Source organism: Balaenoptera musculus, chromosome 9 (genome assembly GCF_009873245.2).
Source record: "Balaenoptera musculus isolate JJ_BM4_2016_0621 chromosome 9, mBalMus1.pri.v3, whole genome shotgun sequence".
Taxonomy (NCBI): domain Eukaryota; kingdom Metazoa; phylum Chordata; class Mammalia; order Artiodactyla; family Balaenopteridae; genus Balaenoptera; species Balaenoptera musculus.
Genome location: NC_045793.1, coordinates 40,771,567 through 40,785,068, shown reverse-complemented (window position 1 = coordinate 40,785,068; position 13,502 = coordinate 40,771,567). Strand labels below are relative to the sequence as shown.

The 13,502-nt window shown below is 36.3% G+C and overlaps 1 long non-coding RNA gene across 1 annotated transcript in view; it reads left to right on the top strand.

Moving 5' to 3' along the window:
• The first annotated feature begins 1,484 nt into the window (after positions 1–1,484).
• The window catches only part of LOC118900981, an 83,092-nt gene continuing 71,074 nt past the window's right edge, over positions 1,485–13,502 (top strand). The window contains exon 1 of the long non-coding RNA XR_005021262.1: positions 1,485–1,562. This is a non-coding gene — a long non-coding RNA (uncharacterized LOC118900981). The remainder of the gene's footprint in view (positions 1,563–13,502) is intronic.

The window sequence follows — 13,502 nt, the reverse complement described above, 5'->3', positions numbered from 1 at the left end:
CACATTCCTGATGAAACAGAAATATGAAAAGGTTTAACTAAATGATTTCTAAAGTCCCTTCTAATTTTTAAGTTATGATCATCAAGTTAAAATTGTTTATTTGCTTTTTCAGTACTAACTGACTCTGATTATCGTGTATGTTCATAGAGAGTGATATTTAGAATTCACTTCTGTCATTTAGAAACCCCCCAAATGCTGTGTCTATCTTAAAAACATTTTCCAAGAGTTTTCCTACACCTTCCTTCTTATATACCCTTCCTCCTCCTCCCATTGCTTACCTGGTCCTTTTACAGTTGGCTCCAGCTAAGAAGCAAATCTGTACTAATATTCTGAAAAAATGACTCTCTTAGTATCTTCAGGATCAGGCCTAACCTGGTAGGAATTCTGGGGACTTAGGCAGGCTATAGAGCAGGGTCTTCTGGCAGGGATTTGTTTAATTAAGGTGTTACCTCGAGCCAAGTACATAATTTGCAGGACCCAGTGCAGAATGAAAATGCAGGGCCCCTGCTCAAAAAATTATTAAGAATTTTCAGATGGTGACAGCAGACCATTAAACCAAGCCCAGGGCACTTATGAACGTGGGGCCGTGTGTGACTACACAGGTCACATACCTAGGCAGCCATTCGTGCCTGGAGTGGTGGGAACCCTGGGTTCAGTGTCACAGGTGCATAGGACTGAGTTTGACTCCAAAAGTATTATCCATGAAAAAAAAACCCAATACAAATAAGATAACATAAAAGCAAGCCACTCCTGCCAACTTATTTTTTTAAAGGTGGCAAATTGTTCCAACAAAGAAACTCTGATTATGTTTGGGCCAAATCCTCAGAAGGATAATCAGTTAAATAGTTTTGGTAAAAGCACTGTGGAAAGGGAAGGTGTTGAAATCATATGACCGTTTTGTTTATACCAATTAAAATTTTCATTCTGAGAAGGTGTAATGGTTTCTTCCAAGTAGTTTCAAGAAATTGGAAAGCCAGCTGGAGATGCAAACAGTGGCACAAAGACTGACAAGAAGTTTCCTGGAGGGACTGGCAAAGTGTAGGGAAAAGATGCTTTCAAAAGGCTAGAGGCATTAGTTTACCTCTACTACCCAAAGCTCTAAAATAAAGTTTGTAATAGATCAACTGTCTAATTTCTTCGTGTTTTTTTCTAACATTTTATTTTTGTCTGATTCTGTTATTCTAGTGGGGAGAAGATTACCTTGGCAATACATACACTGTATTGTAACCTTTGATGGGATATTTGTGGTTTCAAAACAACTTCAAAGCTATTTTTTCCCTTCAACAATAGCCATTAGTCAGCATTTATTGACTTTATGACAGTGTTCCTTGGCATTTATTTTTATTTGAGCTCAGAGGTCCAAGTAAATTGTGTTAATATTTTAGGTAGCATCTTGTGATTTGCATTGGCTGAGATCTGGAACAAGACAATTCACAGCTGTGAATTTGTTTTTTCCTCTCTACACAGCACAACTTGGTGGCATCCTTACTGCTTCAGAGAAGCGCCATCATCACCTTTGAGATGGAGTCTTAGAAGGCTTTCTTCCAGCCAGTTGTAAGCAGGTAAGTTTGCATTAGTGCCTCTGCTGCCTCCTCTCCCTCTTCCCCAGGTTCTGAGTCTCCTACTCCTACCCTCATCTGTGAACAGAAGCTTATACTTTTAGACTTTCAAGTTTTCCTTCTCCTGCAGTAGTCCTCTTTCTCTCTTGAGTTAAAAACTAGCCAATCTGCTGAACTAAGTCTTATTAGTTTGTCTACTGGTGGATGACTATACACATAGGTGACCTTCTAAGTACTATGTTTGCTTTTCCTTTGAGCCTGCTGCTATGAGAAAATTTAAGCCAAGTGAGAATCAGAAACGTAGAACGATGTCACGAGGAAGGCCAGAAGGAGAGTTGACTTGGGTAAGGAGTGATAGATATATTGTGACCTTAAAATAACAAAGTTGCTTATTTTCTACCATAAAGGCAATCCTAATTCTTAGATAGTATATCTCATCCTTTTAAGGGTGTGTTGGCCGACCAAAGATAATTTAGAGAAGCTAAAATTTAGGAATCTGAAAACAGGCCTTAATTATGGCCTTTGCATTCAATTCACAATGAAAGCAGACTGAATTTAAACTTCCCAATAACGTAGCCCTCGGGGCTAATGCTCTTGGGATAAACTTAAAATGAAACTGTTTCATACTGAAATCCATTAGTCATTTCTTAGCAAACCCTCTTAGGTAGGGCCCCTTTAGCCTACATTTCCTGATTCTGCTGTACTTTATGGTGTTATGACTAGGTCCCAAAGAACGCTGTGGAATGCAATCTGTGAAAGCACTTTTTACTTAAAATTTTAAAATGAAAAATGACTGGAGAAAAAACATGGTAATTATAGCTTAACATAACAATGCAGAGGATACAGCCTGCGATGTAGTAGTTTCAATCATCATTATTATTAGCACAGTTTTTAGAAGGCATTAGTTGCTGAATTTTTAAATGTTTTGTTTATTAAGATAAAAAATATATTTTTATTTATGCAAAAGATGCCATCAAATCAGTGTTCCGAAGGTGGTGAGGAATTAGTTTTCTCATTATCACAAGATCTTCCCTCAGGCATGCTGCAGAGGGGTATTTCACTTACAGCTAAAATCCACCCAATTGCATAAGGAAACAAAGGACATTTCTGCCCAAGGATTTGGTTTACACTGTTAATTTGGAATCATTTTAGACTTACAGAGAATTTGCAAAAATAATATAGAGAATTCCTATATACCCTTCACCCAGCTTCCCCTAATGTTAACATATTACATAAACATAGTACAATGATCAAAACCAAGAAATTAATATTGGCAAAATGCTATTAACTAAACTATAGATGGTATTTGAATCCCAACAATTTTCCCATTCATGTCCTTTTTCTTGGTCACAGAATCCAATCGAGAATCCCACATAGCATTCCGTCTTCAAATCTACTTAGTCTCTCCCGATGTGTAAAAATTTCCTCAGTCTTTCCTTGTCTTTCTTGATCAGAGTCATATTTCAAACAGGATTTATTCCTTTGAGTTGAATAATAATGAAAGAACAGAAAAATCCCCAACATTTGGGAACTTTAAGAGAAAAATTATATATTTTCTTAGAAATCTTTCAAATTATTAGAGTATGCTTTGCTAATTTTAAATGTATATATTTAAAATTATGAATTAAAATCTAGATGATTTAAATATTTTAAAAATATTTTTGAAAGAAAAAAATTTTTTCTGCACATTGCTGTTTTTTTGTTTTTTGTTTGTACTGACCTGTCTTGAGCAGTTTAAATCTAAAATAAGACTCCTTTGGGAGTGGCTTTTGGATTTATAATTTAGAAGAATTTTTACAGAAATGGAATTAGTATAATTGCTCTATGGCCTCTTTGGCTTAAATTAGAAAGAAATTCTATTAATTGTGTGGTATAAATTTACTCCTTTAAATAGCTTAAAGTAAATTTCAGAGTAGTAGTAGTCAAATTTCAGTGTAGTCAAATTCTGCATGTAAATACTTGTATATATTCTATGTTCCTAACGTAAGTTCCTGAAAACATTATTTATAAATATAATTTTATATATATATAAAAATATATATAATTTATATATATAATTATATATATAGTCTGTATATATATGTAGTCTGTATATTATATATATATAATCTGTATATGCATGCTTGTGTGTGTGATTCTCTGCAGCATTGTTGAATGCTTTACTGAGAGCACATGAAAAAAATACATATTTTTCAATAAGAGCTATTTCATGTAGCATAAATGCACTACTTCATCAGCTTGGAGAACAAACAAAGGTCACAATAATTCTTTTTAAAATAAAAATTAATGTGACTGTCCTCCCACCTTACCACTCAACGTATGTCCTCTCTCTGCCCCAGGGACAGCCCTCATAGAGCATTCCAAATCCTGAGGGGGCTCACCCATAGTTCAGCCCCAATCTGACCTCACTTTCATTGGTGTCCAGAGCCCAGGTGTGGCTCCTTGAATCTGAAGCATGCCCAGGTATAATCTTAAGCCAGTGCTTTGGATTGGATCACCTCCCTGTCAAGCTGGGGACTCTCTCCACATCCTGTTGTACCACTCCTGAAAGCTGCAGCATTCACAGCCAAGGGGGCAGTTTCTCTGTTCCTGAGGCATCATCTAAAGTACCACATCTGGTTCCTAGGACCTTGCAGAAGGAGAACCAGAGGACTCAAACCAGTGCTACATAGTGCCACCTTTACGTCAGGTGGTTTCCTAATGTCTGCTGACGTCCCTGTCTACTTAGTGTTCACTGGTAGTACCATCTTTTCTTGAGGTCAGTGTTTGCATGTGAGGAGGGAGTTGCTGAGCTGGAGAGAAGAAAGTCTTTCCTCACCATGTTATGTTTACTGTGGTCACACCACCAACATTCAGTTGAGTTTCTGGTACCATTACCCTTGCTGTTCTCATACCCAGAAGACTGGCATAACAAGGCTAGACACATTAAAAGGAGTTTCAGAGTCAAGGATAGGGCCCGTGTATTACAAAAATGTGGTCTATTCAGTAGAAAAGCTATCCAGGCTTGTCAGACATGTTCATCTATTAAAAAAAATATTTATTTTTATTGAAGTACAGTTGATTTATAATGTGTTAGTTTCAGGTGTACAGCAAAGTGTGTATGTGTGTGTGTATATATATATATATATATATATATATATATATATATATATATATACTTTTTCAGATTCTTTTCCATTATAGTTATTATAAGATATTGAATATAGTTCCCTGTGATATATAGCAGGTCCTCATTGTTTGTCTATTTTATATGTAGTTGTGTGTATCTGTTATTCCCAAACTCCTAATTTATCCCTCCCCCACTTTCCCCTTTGGTACCCATAAGTTTGTTTTCTATGTCTGTGAGTCTATTTCTGTTTTGTAAATAAGTTCATTTGTATCATTTTTTTAGATACATACATTCCACATGTAAGTGATATCGTATGATATTTGTCTTTCTCTGTCAGAATTACCTCATTTAGTATGATAATCTCCAGGTCCATCCATGTTGTTGCAAATGGCATTATTTCATTCCTTTTTCCGGCTGAGTAATATTCCATTGTATATATATATACATCTTCTTTATCAATTCATCTGTCAATGGACATTTAGTTGCTTCCATGTCTTGGCTATTGTAAATAGTGCTGCTGTGAACATTGGGATGCATGTATCTTTTCGAATTGGAGTTTTCAGACGTGTTCATCTTTTTAATGATGAATTTTAACCTCTTTGGGTTAAATATCTATATCTATCTATCTATCTGTATAGATAGATATAGATATTTATACACACACAAACACATACAAGTACAGAGAGCTGGAGGGATACTATAAAAAATGTAGGATACTCAATTGTGAGTGGGTTGTGCTGACAACCCAGTATGTGAGAGCTCATTTAAAATAAAGGTGTCCTGCAACCAATTAGAGGGAAGGAACAAATCTTGAAACAGGGACAAGTTCTTCAGGTCATCATTGTTCAGTCAGTGTTCCAGATTTTCTACATAGGAAGAACCAAAGAAAACAGTCTTACTGGAATGGAGGGAGGGGTTGGAGGAGAGACATCTTGAAGCTGCAATTACAGAGCATCCTCCTCCACCTCCTTCTTTGATTCTCTTTATTTGGAGGTGGTTTGGGAATAGATACCGAAGGATTAGATTATATGGAGGCAGAAACACCCTGCCCCTCAAGGAACCTCTTGGTAATCCCAAACCACAATGCAATCTTTGTGCTTACTTTATACACAGAATTTATTGTTGAATTTCTCTGCAGCTCAAAGGCTTTTTGAAATTAAGTATGAAATTTTTTTGGAGTAGAAACAAAACTAGGATGTTAGCTCCAAGAGGGCAAAAATTTTGTGTTTGTTCTTTGCTCTGTTTCAAATTCCTAGAACAGTGCATGATCCATAGTAAGAACTGAATAATAAGAACTGAATATTTGGGGGATTGGTTCAAGATGGTGGAGTAGAAGTATGTGAGCTCACTCCCTCTTGTGAGAGCACCGGAATCACAACTAACTGCTGAACAATCATTGACAGGAAGACACTGGAACTCACCAAAAAATACCCCACATTCAAAGAAAAAGGAGAAGCCACAATGAGACGGTACGAGGGGCGCAATCACAATAAAATCAAATCCCATAACTGCTGGGTGGGTGACTCACAAACTGGAGAACACTTATACCACAGAAGTCCACCTACTGGAATGAAGGTTCTGAGCCCCACGTCAGGCTTCCCAACCTGGGGGTCCAGCAATGGGAGGAGGAATTTACAGAGAATCAGACTTTGAAGGCTAGTGGGATTTGATTGCAGGACTTTGACAAGACTGGGGGAAACAGAGACTCCACTCTTGGAAGACACACACAAAGTAGTGTGCACATCAGGACCCAAGGGGAAGGAGCAGTGACCCCATAGGAGACTGAACCAGACCTAGTGTTGGAGGGTCTCCTGCAGAGGCAGGGGGTGGCTGTGAGTCACTGCAGGGACAAGGACACTGGCAGCAGAAGTTCTGGGAAGTACTTATTTGTGTATGTCCTCCTGGAGTCCACCATTGGCCCCACCAAAGGGCCTGTAGGCTCCAGTGCTAGATTGCCTCAGGCCAAACAACCAACAGGGAGGGAACTCAGCCCCACCCATCAGCAGACAAATGGATTAAAGTTTTACAGATCTCTGCCCACCAGAGCAACACCCAGCTCTACCCTCCACCAGTCCCTCCCATCAGGAAGCTTGCACAAGCCTCTTAGATAGCCTCATCCGCCAGAGGGCAGATGGCAGAAGCAAGAAGAACTAAAATCCTGCAGCCTGTGGAACGAAAATCACATTCTCAGAAAGATAGACAAAATGAAAAGGCAGACGGCTATGTACCAGATGACGGAACAAGATAAAACCCCAGAAAAACAATTAAATGAAGTGGAGGTAGGCAACCTTCCAGAAAAAGAATTCAGAATAATGATAGTGAAGATGATCCAAGACCTTGGAAAAAGAATGGAAGCAAAGATTGAGAAGATACAAGAAATGTTTAACAAAGACGTAGAAGAATTAAAGAACAAACACCTAGAGGAATTAAAGAACAAACCAACAGAGATGAACAATACAATAACTGAAATGAAAAATACACTAGAAGGAATCAATAGTAGAATAACTGAGGCAGAAGAATGGGTAAGTAACCTGGAAGACAGAATGGTGGAATTCACTGCTGCACAACAGAATAAAGAAAGAAGAATGAAAAGAAATGAGGACTGCCTAAGAGACCTCTGGGACAACATTAAACACACCAACATTCGCATTTTAGGGGTCCCAGAAGGAGAAGAGAGAGAGAAAGGACCTGAGAAAATATTTGAAGAGATTATAGTTGAAAACTTCCCTAACATGGGAAAGGAAAGGCCACCCAAGTCCAGGAACACAGAGAGTCCCAAGCAGGATAAATCCAAAGAGAAACATGCAGAGACTTATAGTAATCAAACTGACAAAAATTAAAGACAAAGAAAAATTATTAAAAGCAACAAGGGAAAAATGACAAACATACAAGGGAAGTCTCATAAGGTTAGCAGCCAGTTTCTCAGCAGAAACTCTGCAAGCCAGAATGGAGCGGCACAATATATTTCAAGTGATGAAAGGGAAGAACCTACAACCAAGATTACTCTACCTGGCAAGGATCTTATTTGGATTCAACGGAGAAATCAAAAGCTTTACAGACAAGCAAAAGCTAAGAGAATTCAGCACCACCAAACCAGCTCTACAACAAGTTTAGCACTTAGATAAATAAGTGCACACATGCACACAAATAAGTACTTCCCAGAAGGAACTTCTTTAAGTGGGAAACACAAGAGGAGAAAAGGACCTACAAAAACAAACCCAAAACAATTAAGAAAATGGTAATAGAAAGATACATATCGATAATCACCTTAAATGTGAATGGATTAAATACTCCAACCAAAAGACACAGGCTTACTGAATGGATACAAAAACAACACTCATCCATATGCTGTCTACAAGAGACCCACTTCAGACCTAGGGACACATACAGACTGCTAGTGAGGGGATGGAAAAAGATATTCCATGCAAATGGAAATCAAAAGAAATCTGGGTAGTAATACTCATATCAGATAAAATAGACTTTAAAATAAAGAATGTTACAAGAGACAAGGAAGTACACTACATAATGATCAAGGGATCAATCCAAGAAGAAGATATAACATTTATAAATATATATGCACCCAATATAGGAGCACCTCAATACATAAGGCAACTGCTAACAGCTATAAAAGAGGAAATCGACAGCACAATCATAGTGGGGGACTTTAACACCTCACTTACACCAATGGACAGATCATCCAAACAGAAAATTAATAAGGAAACAGAAGCTTTAAATGACACAATAGACCAGATAGATTTAATTGATATTTATAAGACATTCCATCCGAAAACAGCAGATTACACTTTCTTCTCAATTGCACATGGAACATTCTCCAGGATAGATCACATCTTGGGTCACAAAGCAAGCCTTGGTAAATTTAAGAAAATTGAAACCATATCAAGAACCTTTTCTGAGCACAACGCTATGAGATTAGAAATAAATTACAGGGGGAAAAAAACGTAAAAAACACAAACACTTGGAAGTTAAACAATACGTTGCTAAATAATGAAGAGACCACTGAAGAAATCAAAGAGGAAATGAAAAAATACCTAGAGAAAAATGACAATGAAAACACAATGCTCCAAACTCTATGGGATGCAGCAAAAGCAGTTCAAAGAGGGAAGTTTATAGCAATACAATCCTAACTCAAGAAAAAAGAAAAATCTCGAATAAACAATCTAACCTTACACCTAAAGGAACTAGAGAAAGAACAGCAAACAAAACCCAAAGTTAATAGAGGGAAAGAAATCATAAAGATCAGAGCAGAAATAAATGAAATAGAAATAAAGAAAACAATAGCAAAGATCAATAAAATTAAAAACTGGTTCTTTGAGAAGATAAACAAAATTGATAAACCTTTACCCAGACTCATCAAGAAAAAGAGGGAGAGGACTAAGATCAATAAAATTAGAAATGAAAAAGGAGAAGTTACAATGGACACCACAGAAATACAAAGCATCCTAAGAGACTACTGCAAGCAACTGTATGCCAATAAAATGGACAACCTGGAAGAAATGGACAAATTCTTAGAAAGATATAACCTTCCAAGACTGAACCAGGAAGAAATAGAAAATATGAGCAGACCAATCACAAGTAATGAAATTGAAACTGTGATTAAAAATCTTCCAACAAACAAAAGTCCAGGACCAGATGGCTTCACATGTGAATTCTATCAAACATTTAGAGAAGAGCTAAGACTCATCTTTCTCAAGCTCTTCCAAAAAGTTGCAGAGGAAGGAACACTCGCAAACTTATTCTACGAGGCCACTATCACCCTGATACCAAAACCAGACAAAGATACTATGAAAAAAGAAAACTACAGACCAATATCACTGATGAATATAGATGCAAAAATCCTCAACAAAATACTAGCAAACAGAATCCAACAGCACATTAAAAGGATCATACACCACGATGAAGTGGGATTTATCCCAGGGATGCAAGGATTCTTCAATATACGCAAATCAATCAATGTGATACACCCTATTAACAAATTGAAGAATAAAAACCATATGATCATCTCAATAGATGCAGAAAAAACTTTTGACAAAATTTGACACCGATTTACAATAAAAACTCTCCAGAAAGTGGGCATAGAGGGAACCTACCTCAACATAATAAAGGTCATATACGACAAACCCACAATAAACATCATTCTCAATGGTGAAAAACTGAAAGCATTTCCTCTAAGATCAGGAACAAGACAAGGATATCCACTCTCGCCACTATCATTCTACATAGTTTTGGAAGTCCTAGCCTTGGCAATCAGAGAAGAAAAAGAAATAAAAGGAATACAAATTAGAAAAGAGAAGTAAAACTGTTACTGCCTGTAGATGACATGATACTATACATAGATAATCCTAAAGATGCCACCAGAAAACTACTAGAGCTAATCAATGAATTTGGTAAAGTTGCAGGATACAAAATTAATGCACAGAAATCTCTGGCATTCCTATACACTAATGATGAAAAATCTGAAAGAGAAATTAAGGAAATACTCCCATTTACCATTGCAACAAAAAGAATAAAATACCTAGGAATAAACCTACCTAAGGAGGCAAAAGACCTGTTTGTAGAAAACTATAAGACACTGATGAAAGAAATTAAAGATGATACGAACAGATGGAGAGATATACCATGTTCTTGGATTGGAAGAATCAACATTGTGAAAATGAGTATACTACCCAAAGCAATCTACAGATTCAATGCAATCCCTATCAAATTACCAATGCCATTTTTTACAGAAGTAGAAGAAAAAAATCTTAAAATTTATATGGGGACACAAAAGACCATGAAGAGCCAATGCAATCTTGAGGGAACAAAATGGAGCTGGAGGAATCAGACTCCTTGACTTCAGACTATACTAAAAGCTACAGTAATCAAGACAATATGGTACTGGCACAAAAACAAATATAGATCAATGGAACAGGATAGAAAGCCCAGAGATAAACCCACGCACCTATGGTCAAGTAATGTATGACAAAGGAGGCAAGGATATACAATGGAGAAAAGACAGTCTCTTCAATAAGTGGTGCTGAGAAAACTGGACAGCTACATGTAAAAGAGTGAAATTAGAACACTCCCTAACACCATACACAAAAATAAACTCAAAATGGATTAAAGACTTAAATGTAAGACCAGACACTATAAAACTCTTAGAAGAAAACATAGGAAGAACACTCTTTGACATAAGTCACAGCAAGATCTTTTTTGCCCCACCTCCTAGAGTAATGGAACTAAAAACAAAAATAAACAAGTGGGACCTAATGAAGCTTAAAAGCTTTTGCACAGCAAAGGAAACTATAAGCAAGACGAAAAGACAACCCTCAGAATGGGAGAAAATATTTGCAAACGAATCAACGGACAAAGGATTAATCTCCCAAATATATAAACAGCTCATGCAGCTCAATATTAAAGAAAACAAACAACCCAATCCAAAAATGGGCAGAAGACCTAAATAGACATTTCTCCAAAGAAGACATACAGATGGCCAAGAAGCACATGAAAAGCTGCTCAACATCACTAATTATTAGAGAAATGCAAATCAAAACTACAATGAGGTATCACCTCACACCAGTTAGAATGGGCATCATCAAAAAATCTACAAACTACAAATGCTGGAGAGGGTGTGGAGAAAAGCGAACCCTATTGCATTGTTGGTGGGAATGTTAATTGATACAGCTACTAAGGAGAACAGTATGGAGGTTCCTTAAAAAACTAAAAATAGAATTACCATACAACCCAGCAATCCCACTACTGGGCATATACCCAGAGAAAACCATAATTCAATAAGACACATGCACCCCAATGTTCATTGCAGCACTATTTACAATAACCACGTCCTGGAAGCAACCTAAATGCCCATTGACAGACGAATGGATAAAGAAGATATGGTACATATACACAGTGGAATATTACTTAGCCATAAAAAGGAATGAAATTGGGTTATTTGTAGAGATGTGGATGGACCTAGAGACTGTCATACAGAGTGAAGTAAGTCAGAAAGAGAAAAACAAATATCGTTTATTTTCGCATATATATAGAACCTAGAAAAATGGTGCAGATGAACCGGTTTGCAAGGCAGAAATAGAGACACAGATGTAGAGAACTAATGTATGGACACCAAGGGGGGAAAGCGAGAGAGGGGGTGGTGGTGGTGGGATGAATCGGGAGATTGGGATTGACATATATACACTAATACGTATAAAATAGATAACTAATAAGAACCTGTTGTATAAAAAAAATAAATAAAATTCAAAAAAAAAAGAACCAAAAATAAAAAAGAACTGAATATTTGTTCTAGAATGAACTTGTGTATTTAGCCACAAATTAGTTAAATTAGTCAAATGCATTATCTAATTCATTATGGCAGTTGTTACAATAAAGTATTTTGCAGTCATTAGGATGGTTTATACCAGTATGTATTGTCATAGAAAAATATTTATGATATAGGAAAAATAAGTAAATGTCTTATTTGCATGAATTATCTTTATTTGTAAATTACTTTAGAAAAATATATATTATTTGAAAATTATGTAGGTGCATATATAGATGCAAAGTCATAGACTTGGATGTAAATAAAATAATTCTTAGGTGATAGTATTCAGATTAGTTGAATGGAACTAGTGGAATTCAAATGGAATCTATAGAGGTGATTTAAAAAAAATAATAGTTGGAAAAAAATAACAATGGTTGAATGTCAGCACTCAATATTATTTGTATTAATATTAGCTAAAATTATTAAAATTGAGCCATACCAGTGGTAGAAGTTATTGGAAATTATGGCATTAAAAAATAAAAAAGCAAACACACTCACTTCTATAGTTGAACAAGTTACAAAAACTATACAAATGGGCAAATGATATTGAAAAAATTAGTGATTTTTTTCCCCAAGCCAAGAAATTACTGGCTTTTTGGTAAAGATATAAAATTATCTTATAGATAGTGTTAGCATCAGTCACCCTACTTGACTAATGTCTAAGATGGATAACAGAGGGGATTTTCAAGGTGCCCTGTGCATAAGACAAATATCTCATACTTTTTGGGTTTATATATATTTGTGTTCAACCCTATCTCCCCTCTAGATCATGGAACATGATACCAGCACAGGATAGGCAGTTACTAAATCCTCATTGAATGAAGTCCTGATTGTCTGTGTTTAGTTGGAAACAGTGGTACAGATACTGAAAAGTAGGGGCAATGGGAATGACAGTAGCAGTATCGTGGACCCAAACTTTGTGTGGTGGTGTAGACAAATTCAAAAGATCCTCACCTTTCGCTGGCTTTTGAAAATTGGCTCTTGTATAACTTTTATCTGTACCCAAATTTAAATTGTTTTGTCCTCCATTCTTTTTGGCAGTAAAAGTTTTTTCCTGCAAACTCTGGCTATCAGTAGATGAAGTAAAACCCTAATTCTACCTCACCCTCCAGCACCATCAGAAGCTAATAGAGTTTTACGTACAGGATATATCTCCTCATCATTGTATTGAATTTTTAGAATTGCTTCCTCAGTGCAGTTGTAAGGCTTTGAAAAGTTCTGTTTGTAGAGTTGGTGATTGGGTAACATATTTCGAGTGAAGTTGTAAAGAGTCCATGAATAAAAAGAGCAGAAGAGAAGAAAAAGATATAGATTGAATCTAAGGATGTTAAAATGCAATTTTAGCTTTTTCTCTGATAACAGGCTCTGCCTTCGGTTTCTTTCTACATTTGAATGAGGTACATGGCAAACTGAGCTACTTTTAAGAAAAGGCTACACTGTGATTGTTTCTTTTTTTCTTTTTCTTCATTTCTTCTTTCCTTTTTTTAAAAAAAAAAATATAGGCAATCTTTTCCAA